Below are 8619 nucleotides of genomic sequence, written 5' to 3' on the forward strand. Positions count from 1 at the left end.
TATAAATATTAATTTTGCTAGTGAAAGTTCACAAAGCGCACTCTTTTATCAGAAAAAGCATATTTAGTAACGGATAACCTACCTTTCTTTATAAATAGCGAAATAATGTTCTGATATTAATTTTTTTTGGTAAATTGATAGATATAAACTAGAAATATTAAACAAAGTCAAAAAAGGGCTTAACTTTTTAATGGACGCCATAGCTTTTCGTGGCTTGAGGACGGCCTCGCCCATTTGGCAGGATGCTGAAATAAACTTGCGCTGCAACAGCATATGGCATATGGACATCACATGAAGAGTTATGAGCACGCGCAAAATGTTTGGAATATGAGTAATTTTGATAATATATCAGATTATTTATTGTTATATTTAAAGATTGATGTGCTTTTGTTATGTGATATCTTCGAGAATTTCAGAAAAGTATATAAAAAAACTATAATTTAAATCCATGTCAATATTATACAACTCCTGTTAATAAATTACATTGATATGCCATGCCACAAGCTATGCCATATAAAAATACGAAATAGTTAGAAAATTTTGATTTACATGCGTAGATGATCAATCAATTGTCACCTTTTAGAAGTAGATTTGGAATATACTGAAAACCTTGACAATCGACACACTGATTTACCATTTTGTCTGAAAAACAAAAAAGAATGAAAATATGCAACATCCAAAATTGATTACAGACTTGACAAACAAATATAATTATTAGTGCATTATATGCACTACAGAAATTTACAAAAGTGTCTTAAACATAGCATGATTTTAAAGAAAATTCATCTTTGGTCTTTGGAATTGACTGCAGTAATTATTAAAAAACATGGGCTGATAATGATTTAAAAAAAAATTGTATCAAACTACTAAACAGCAAGACCATTGAGAATGTTGATAGGAGAAAATTGAATTAATGAGCAGTTAGTAGCTATGTTTTTTGTGATTTGTGGGAGTTACAGCCACGGCAGGATGCTGAGATAAACTTGCCCTGCGTATGGACCTCAAGAATCTTCATGCTAATTCTCAACTTTGTATCTCTGGTTCCTGAGATCTCAGCTTTCATACGGACAGACGGACAGACAGACGGACATGGCTCATTCGTCTTTGCTATTCATCCTGATCAAGAATATAAATACCTTATAGGGTCGGAAACGCTTCCTTCTACCTGTCAGAAATCGTCAATCCTTTTTTATAATTCATCTTCCTACAATGTAAGATTGTTTTTATCGGAAAAAAGAATAAAATTTAATAAATTGTAATACTTACACTGTTAATTTAAAAGTATTTACCAAGTTTTTAATAATTTCTCGACTTTTTTGAAGATTTCTTGTAATAGGTAGGGTAGTGGTTTCACAATTACTCCAACGTACCACTTATGTTGGAGGTTGAGTATTCTCCACATTTTTAGAAAGTCCTCCGACTAGCACCTACTGTTGTGATGATGTAAAGTGTTATTGCGATTGTTGTTGATCCATATTATCCTTGTTGGTTTTTAAAGAATTGTAGGACAATTTATTGTTTACTCCAACAAAATTTGACATTAAACTGACTTAAAATTGAACTGTCTAGCGCCATTTATTGAAGGATTACTATTAGGATTTGTTTTGCATGCGCCCGGATGAAGTGAGTGGGAAACTAGTTGCTTCAAAAGTGATATTATATTTAGAGGAGTGGTTATCTGGAGAATTTTCAATTTTTTTCCGGTTTCCTTTCATTATATAACAACGCACGTGTAAAACGCATTTATTGCATTTATTTCACAACAATTTTAAATAGCATTTATTTATCATCTAACCATTAGAATTTATATATATGTACATACTATACAGAGTTTTCATTCTCCGTCGTTGTTTATGTCAAAGGAAATTGATATTAATAACTTTGTATACACTTTGTATTATATTGTGATATATTAGATAGATGATGTTGATCTAGAAAAAAACAAAGAAAATTAATAAAATCCATTAGCGCATGGTATACTTTGATTATACAACAACGGATGTGTGCTTGCGATTTGATTTAAATTAGAACGTATTTATTGTATTTATGTCACAACAATATTAAATAGAATTTATTTATCATCATCATATAGAATGGTTATAATAAACATTATATATATACATACGAGGTGTGTTCAAAAAGTAAGGTGACTCTTCAAATTTCGCGAATTTCAAATTTTTCGATTATCGAAACCTTTTAGAAGTTATACGAGGTGTGTTCAAAAAGTAAGGTGACTTTTCAAATTTCAAATTTTTCAAATTTTTCGATTATCTTCAGTTTTGGGAACAAGAAAAAAGTCACATGGGGCCAAATCCGGTGAATATGGTGGCTGAGGCATTATTGTGGTGTTGTTTTTGGCCAAAAAATCCAAATCCTTTGATCCATATTTTTCGATAGCAAAAAATCGCCGAGCTCGCAAAATAACTTGTAACTTTACGCCTCTCACAACCAAACAAAAGAGGATGTTCCATTGAAACTTGGTACAGATGTTAGGGAAGAGTGTACCAATATAACAAAACAAAAAAATCGATAATCGAAAAATTTGAAATTCGCGAAATTTGAAGAGTCACCTTACTTTTTGAATACACCTCGTATATGTACATACCATACAGAGTTCGCATTCTCCGTCGGAAGGAAATTGATATTGATATTTGTATACACCTTGTATTACATTGTGTTGTGTTAGATAGACGACGTAGAATGAAACAAAGAAAATGAATGACGCAATATATATTTCTACATTGTTGTTGTTGCAAACAAAATTTCACAGAAAGTCATAATTTATAAATCATCATGTTCATCAGTTTGTTAAATGTATATGGAATATTGTTGTTTAATTTAATTAAGGGTAATATTCAAATTGTCAATATGTTCAATCGCATATGTATATTTTGCATTTTTTCCTTAGCCAAGGGGGAGATTATTAAGATATTTTTGAATGAAATAAATAATTTTGTTTGCTAACGTCATATTTTTTTTCGTTGTATATATAAAGTATTTATATGCAAGACCTGTTCGTAATCGTTGATGTTATTCGTTCCAATGTTTTTTTCTGACTGTGTGTTTTGAGAGGTGGATCTGATTTCATCATCTAATAAATAACTTATATCTAACTTTTTTTCGCGACTCCCGTTGCTTATCGTGCAACCCACCTCCCGCCTAACCGACCGAGGGGCGCTGCCGTCTATCGTTCGGCTCGGAACACGGGGATAGGACCGAGGGGAAAATTAAATAAATAAATAAATTTTATATGTGCTAAATGGCTTAGAAAGACAATTTTTACGTTAGTAAGAGAAGTATTGGATGTTATGTGGTAGAGGGTATTGTAACTCGAACATAATACCCTAAATGGAAGGGTATGAAGGGCGAAGTTCGAGCTGCAATGTCCCAAGGATAAGGGAATATAGTTTCTAGTGGGCCTAGCGGGCATATTGATGTTTAAGCGACCTATTAGGGCTTGGCTATCAATATCACCACTAATAAGATTGTTAATAAAAACAACGCCAAGCATTGTCCTACGGTTAGCAAGGGTCAGTAAGTTTATTGGTAATAGTCTACTTTTATAGGAGGGAAGATGTAAGTTTGCATCCCAATTTTGGCCACGAAGAGTAAATAAGAGAAAGTTTTTTTGGATTGATTCTATACGGTCTTGGTGGACCGCGTACTGGGGGTTCCAGACGCAAGATCCATACTCTAAGATCGGACGAACGAGAGAGACAAATAAAGTTTTGGTTATGTAAGGGTCATTAAATTCTTTCGACCATCTTTTTATAAAACCTAACACACCTCTGGCTTTGTTAACCATGGAAAATATGTGGTCGGAAAATGTAAGTTTGGAATCCAATAGGACACCTAAGTCGTCTACTAGCTTAATTCTATCTAGGGTTACACCACAAAGTGTATAAGTAGATATTAACGGCTTAGAGCGACTGAAGGTCATTACTTTACACTTAGAGCCGTTAAGATTTAGTAAGTTTGCAGAGCACCAAAATTGAAAGTTGTTAAGGTCAGATTGTAGTTTTCTCTGGTGGCACGAATCTTAATATTGAACACAAAGTTTCACATCATCTGCGTACATTAAAATAAAAGAATTTGTTAAAGCGATTTGAAGGTCATTTATGAATAATGTGAAAAATAGCGGACCTAAATGGCTTCCCTGAGAGAAAAATCCATTAGCGCATGGTATACTTTGATTATACAACAACGGATGTGTGCTTGCGATTTGATTTAAATTAGAACGTATTTATTGTATTTATTTCACAACAATATTAAATAGAATTTTTTTATCATCATCATATAGAATGGTTATAATAAACATTATATATATACATATATGTACATACCAGAGAACGGCAAGGGTACACCCAGACAATGAGTGCACTCGAATCATGTGTGCCTTTTCGGCACTCAGAGTGTGATCGGCACCCTAAAATATGGGTGTGTGCCTTGCACAAGCTCATTTTGAATGTGCACTTGCGCACCCAGTACTCTTTTCAACAGACACCTGACACTCATAGCAAATGAAGCAGTGTCTGAGACACCCATGTTTTTGGGAAAAGTAAGTCGGGTGTCTTGAAAATGAGTCGAGTGCCTTGAAATGATTCGAGTGTCTTGAAATGAGTCGGGTGTTTCGGGTGTCTTCAGCTGTATTGCATGAGCAGGTCATTGAGGGTTGACCGAATAATTTTACATGAAAGGAAGGATGGAAATCCCAATAATTTAATCATAGAAAAGTATATTTCTAATAATACAAATTATTGCCGTCTTCAGTAACTAATATTAAAAAATAAGAGTTTATAATCATTACAAGTATTTAATGACAAAGTCTTAAAAAAACCCAAAAAAAAAAAAACGTACATTGCATCAATATTTTTTAGTTTTCCGTGTTGTTATCAAACCATCTACCTGCAAATGTATTCCCGTTTTTTGTAGATGCGTATAAGAATACAGATCATAAGTCAATTGCACTGCGAATAACAGGTAGATGGCCTCGACATGGAAAATCCTAAAATATTTGGCCTTTTATAGGGGCCATTATTGGGATTTCCTTCCTTCCTTTCATGTAAAATTATTCGGTCAACCCTCCAATGACCTGCTCATGGCAATACAGCTGAAGACACCCGAAACACCCGACTCATTTCAAGACACTCTGAATCATTTCAAGACACTCGACTCATTTTCAAGACACCCGACTCACTTTTCCCAAAAACATGGGTGTCTCAGACACTCGCTTCATTTGCTATGAGTGTGTCGGGTGTCTGTGCATTAGGATCATGTGCCTAGAATTGAGCGGGTGTCAAAAACGCAAACACCCTAAACGCACAAAGCGATCTGTGCACTCCGGGTGTGTGCTCTTTTATGAATGTGATTCGGGTGCCGAAAAAAGATACCCTTGACGTTCTCTGGTACATACCATACAGAGTTCGCATTCTCCGTCGGAAGGAAATTGATATTGATATTTGTATACACCTTGTATTACATTGTGTTGTGTTAGATAGACGACGTAGAATGAAACAATGAAAATGAATGACGCAATATATATTTATACATTGTTGTTGTTGCAAACAAAATTTCACAGAAAGGTCAGATTGTAGTTTTCTCTGGTGGCACGAATCTTAAGATTGAACACAAAGTTTCACATCATCTGCGTACATTAAAATAAAAGAATTTGATAAAGCGATTTGAAGGTCATTTATGAATAATGTAAAAAATAGCGGACCTAAATGGCTTCCCTGAGATACACCGGATGAAGCATAAATCGGACCAGACAAGACATCTTTAAATAAAACACGTTGCGTTCTACCAGTCAGATAACTTTCAACCCATCTAAGAAGATCAAGTCAAGTTTATGAACTAAAAGTGAGTGATTTACAGAGTCAAATGCTTTACTAAAGTCAGTGTAGATGACATCTGTCTGAACACTTTTTCGGAACCCAGTGATGACATAAGAGGTAAATTCAAGTAAGTTTGTAGTTGTAGACCGTCGAGTCATAAAACCAAGTTGATATGGAGATATTACTGATCTACACTGGTGTTGCAAATGGGGCACAATAATTTTCTCAAAGAGTTTAGGAATTGCTGATAATTTAGAGATACCTTTATAATTACCAGCATCCGAAGTTTTCCCTTTCTTGTGTAAAGGAATGGTGAAAGATTCCTTCCAAATAGGGGGAAACGTAGTCGTTTCAAGCGAGAGGTTAAACAGTTTGAGAAGAGGATTGCAAATGGAAGACGCGCAGTACCAAAGCACACAGCCCGTAACGCCGCTCTGAAGATCCTTAAGAATACCACGCTTAGATAAAAAAGGTCGCGTGACGAGGTTCGACTGCGGAACACCGTAGACATAAGGCTGCCTAGCGGTTGTCGAAGGTGAATATGTGGCTTGAAAAAACTTGGCGAACATATCGGCTATTGCCTGATCAGTTCTTGCCGTTGAGTTTTCAAACGATAGTGCTGAAGGAAACGTTTTTGGTCTACGCTTAGTCTTAACGAAATCATAAAACTGTTTCGGATCCTTTGTAAATTGGGTCCTACAACGATCTAAATAATTTTTATAACACTGAGCGTTAAGCACGGTAAAATTTGACCGAGAAATTAAGCATTGAGAGTAACTAAGCGGAGTTATAGTTTTTAAGTATTTGTTCTGAAGCCTGAACTTTATATTTTTTAAGGTGCTTGTTCGGTCAAACTCACAATATTTTTCGTCTTACATACTGTTTCTCTTTGCCTATACAAATGTAAACAAAGCTCATTAACATGTAACCAATCTCTGTAAATTACTCTGTTGGAACATTATGTTATTTTGCCGCTGCTAATAAAAGGCAGTTGCTGATGTTAGATCTTGGAAAACGGTTGTCTTTTTCTCGCCTGAGTTTTTAGATTGCAATTAGTTTATGCACCCCCCAACCTGATATCTTATGCAGCACAAAAGACGCTTCGTGCATTATACATTTTGGCGCCCAACGTGGGGCAGTGTTTAAACAAATTATTAACAATTTATTAATTCATAAACAATTGTCGTGAAGTATCGCCCGCAACAATTATTCCGCTCGACCCGCTCATCGCAACTCAACATTGTCATAACCGCATACAAAGGTGAACATTCAACCCTAGTGCATTCATCGAAAGTGAATAATAAAAAAACAAATAAAGTTATTAACTATTCACGAAAATTCTAAGGGCAACGTGTCGTTCGTATAACGGAACTATTCGCGCTCTTCTTCGCACATCTCTTCGCTTGTGTGTGTGTGCCGCCCGCTCCTATAAGCTCGGCGTCGATCGCTCATTCTCATTTTGCTCCGTTATTCCGCCAGCAAAGTGTTGTTGTTTTGTTTACATCGCCAACTGCAGTCGCTGGTACAGTTTTTGAGTTCTAGTCGCTTTCGCTTTGAACTAACTTCAGCGGCATTGCCACATTCGTCGCTCCGCGTTGTTGCTGCCGCAACTTTACTCTCGTTCTCGCATTCGCATTCTTCGTCGCAGCAATGGAAACGACTATATTGGAGACTCTCAAACGGCAACGCTCGAATATTAAGCGCAACATTACGCATAAGAGGAATGGTCGATGTCAAGGAAGAAGAAGAGCAGAAATCGCCGGCTGAACTTCAGTGCCGTTTGGGAATCTTAGAGAGTCATATTTTTAAGCAAGCCCTTTCGGTACAACTCAGAAATTGAGACCATGGAATCCACAGATAGTGGACGTGCAGACCTGAGGAGGACAGTTACATAACTACAAAGTTGGCAATTCAGCAACTTCTTGGAGAGGATCTGCACAACACAGTTTTCGACCACATCTCTGCACCAAGCTACAGCGCGCCGTCTCGACTGCCAAGATTGGCACTACCTAGCTTTGCTGTAAATCATAAGGATTACAAGAACTTCATCTCGTCGTTTCTGCCACTGGTCAATCGTGAGCAAATATCTAATATAGACAAATTTAATCATCTCCGTAATTGTTTAAAGGGACCTGCACTGGAAGCTGTCGCAGCCTTCCCGGTCACTGGAGAAAATTATGCGAAGGCGCTGGAACGGCTGAAGGACCGGTATGACAAGCCTGCCCTAATCTTTGTCGAAACGTTAGCCTCGATTTTTAAACTGCCGCCGGCTGCTGCGGCAAGTGCTCAACAGCTCCGCAGCCTAATCGACAACGCATCCGCGTTATATAGTGCCCTTTCATCGCTAGGCTCGGACGCTCAAATTTCTGAGGCGATGCTCATTTACGTGGTCATGGAGAAGTGCGATCAGCAGACCAAAACAAAATGGAACGAATCACTGGATTATCTCACTCTGCAATCCTGGAGCCAATGCACGCAGATACTTGAGCGCCACTGCCAGTTTCTTCTGTCTGACGAGCAATCCCATGGATCGGAGCGGCCAAGACCGACTCGTCCCCCGCAAGATATCACAATTCGTCGTTTTCGCTGACCAACGCACCATGTGTATACTGCCTCGCACCCTCACACAAATTACTCGGATGTGACAAGTTTAAGGACCTTAATCCAACGCGATTTGATGTCGTTAAAACACACCGTCTGTGTTTAAACTGTCTGTGTAGAGGTCACCAACTGTCGAGCTGCCCATCGAGAAATCGCTGTCGCACCTGCAACAAGGCACATCATA

General features: G+C 37.2%; 1 long non-coding RNA gene across 8 annotated transcripts; it reads right to left on the reverse strand.

Moving 5' to 3' along the window:
* Positions 1–332: 332 nt before the first annotated feature.
* LOC108108617 lies at positions 333–3075 on the reverse strand. Of its 8 annotated transcripts, none has more exons than XR_001772483.2 (5): positions 2606–2952; positions 1823–1931; positions 1267–1481; positions 1137–1204; positions 333–642 (listed from the first exon to the last, which is right to left on the reverse strand). It is a non-coding gene; the product is annotated as an uncharacterized LOC108108617 (long non-coding RNA). The 8 variants fall into 8 exon arrangements; XR_001772484.2 differs by having other exon boundaries at positions 1267–1430; positions 2606–2951; XR_001772481.2 differs by lacking the exon at positions 2606–2952 and adding an exon at positions 3012–3075 and having other exon boundaries at positions 1267–1931.
* Between the last annotated feature and the right edge of the window lie 5544 nt (positions 3076–8619).

Source organism: Drosophila eugracilis, unplaced genomic scaffold (assembly GCF_018153835.1).
Source record: "Drosophila eugracilis isolate 14026-0451.02 unplaced genomic scaffold, ASM1815383v1 contig_661, whole genome shotgun sequence".
Classification (NCBI taxonomy): domain Eukaryota; kingdom Metazoa; phylum Arthropoda; class Insecta; order Diptera; family Drosophilidae; genus Drosophila; species Drosophila eugracilis.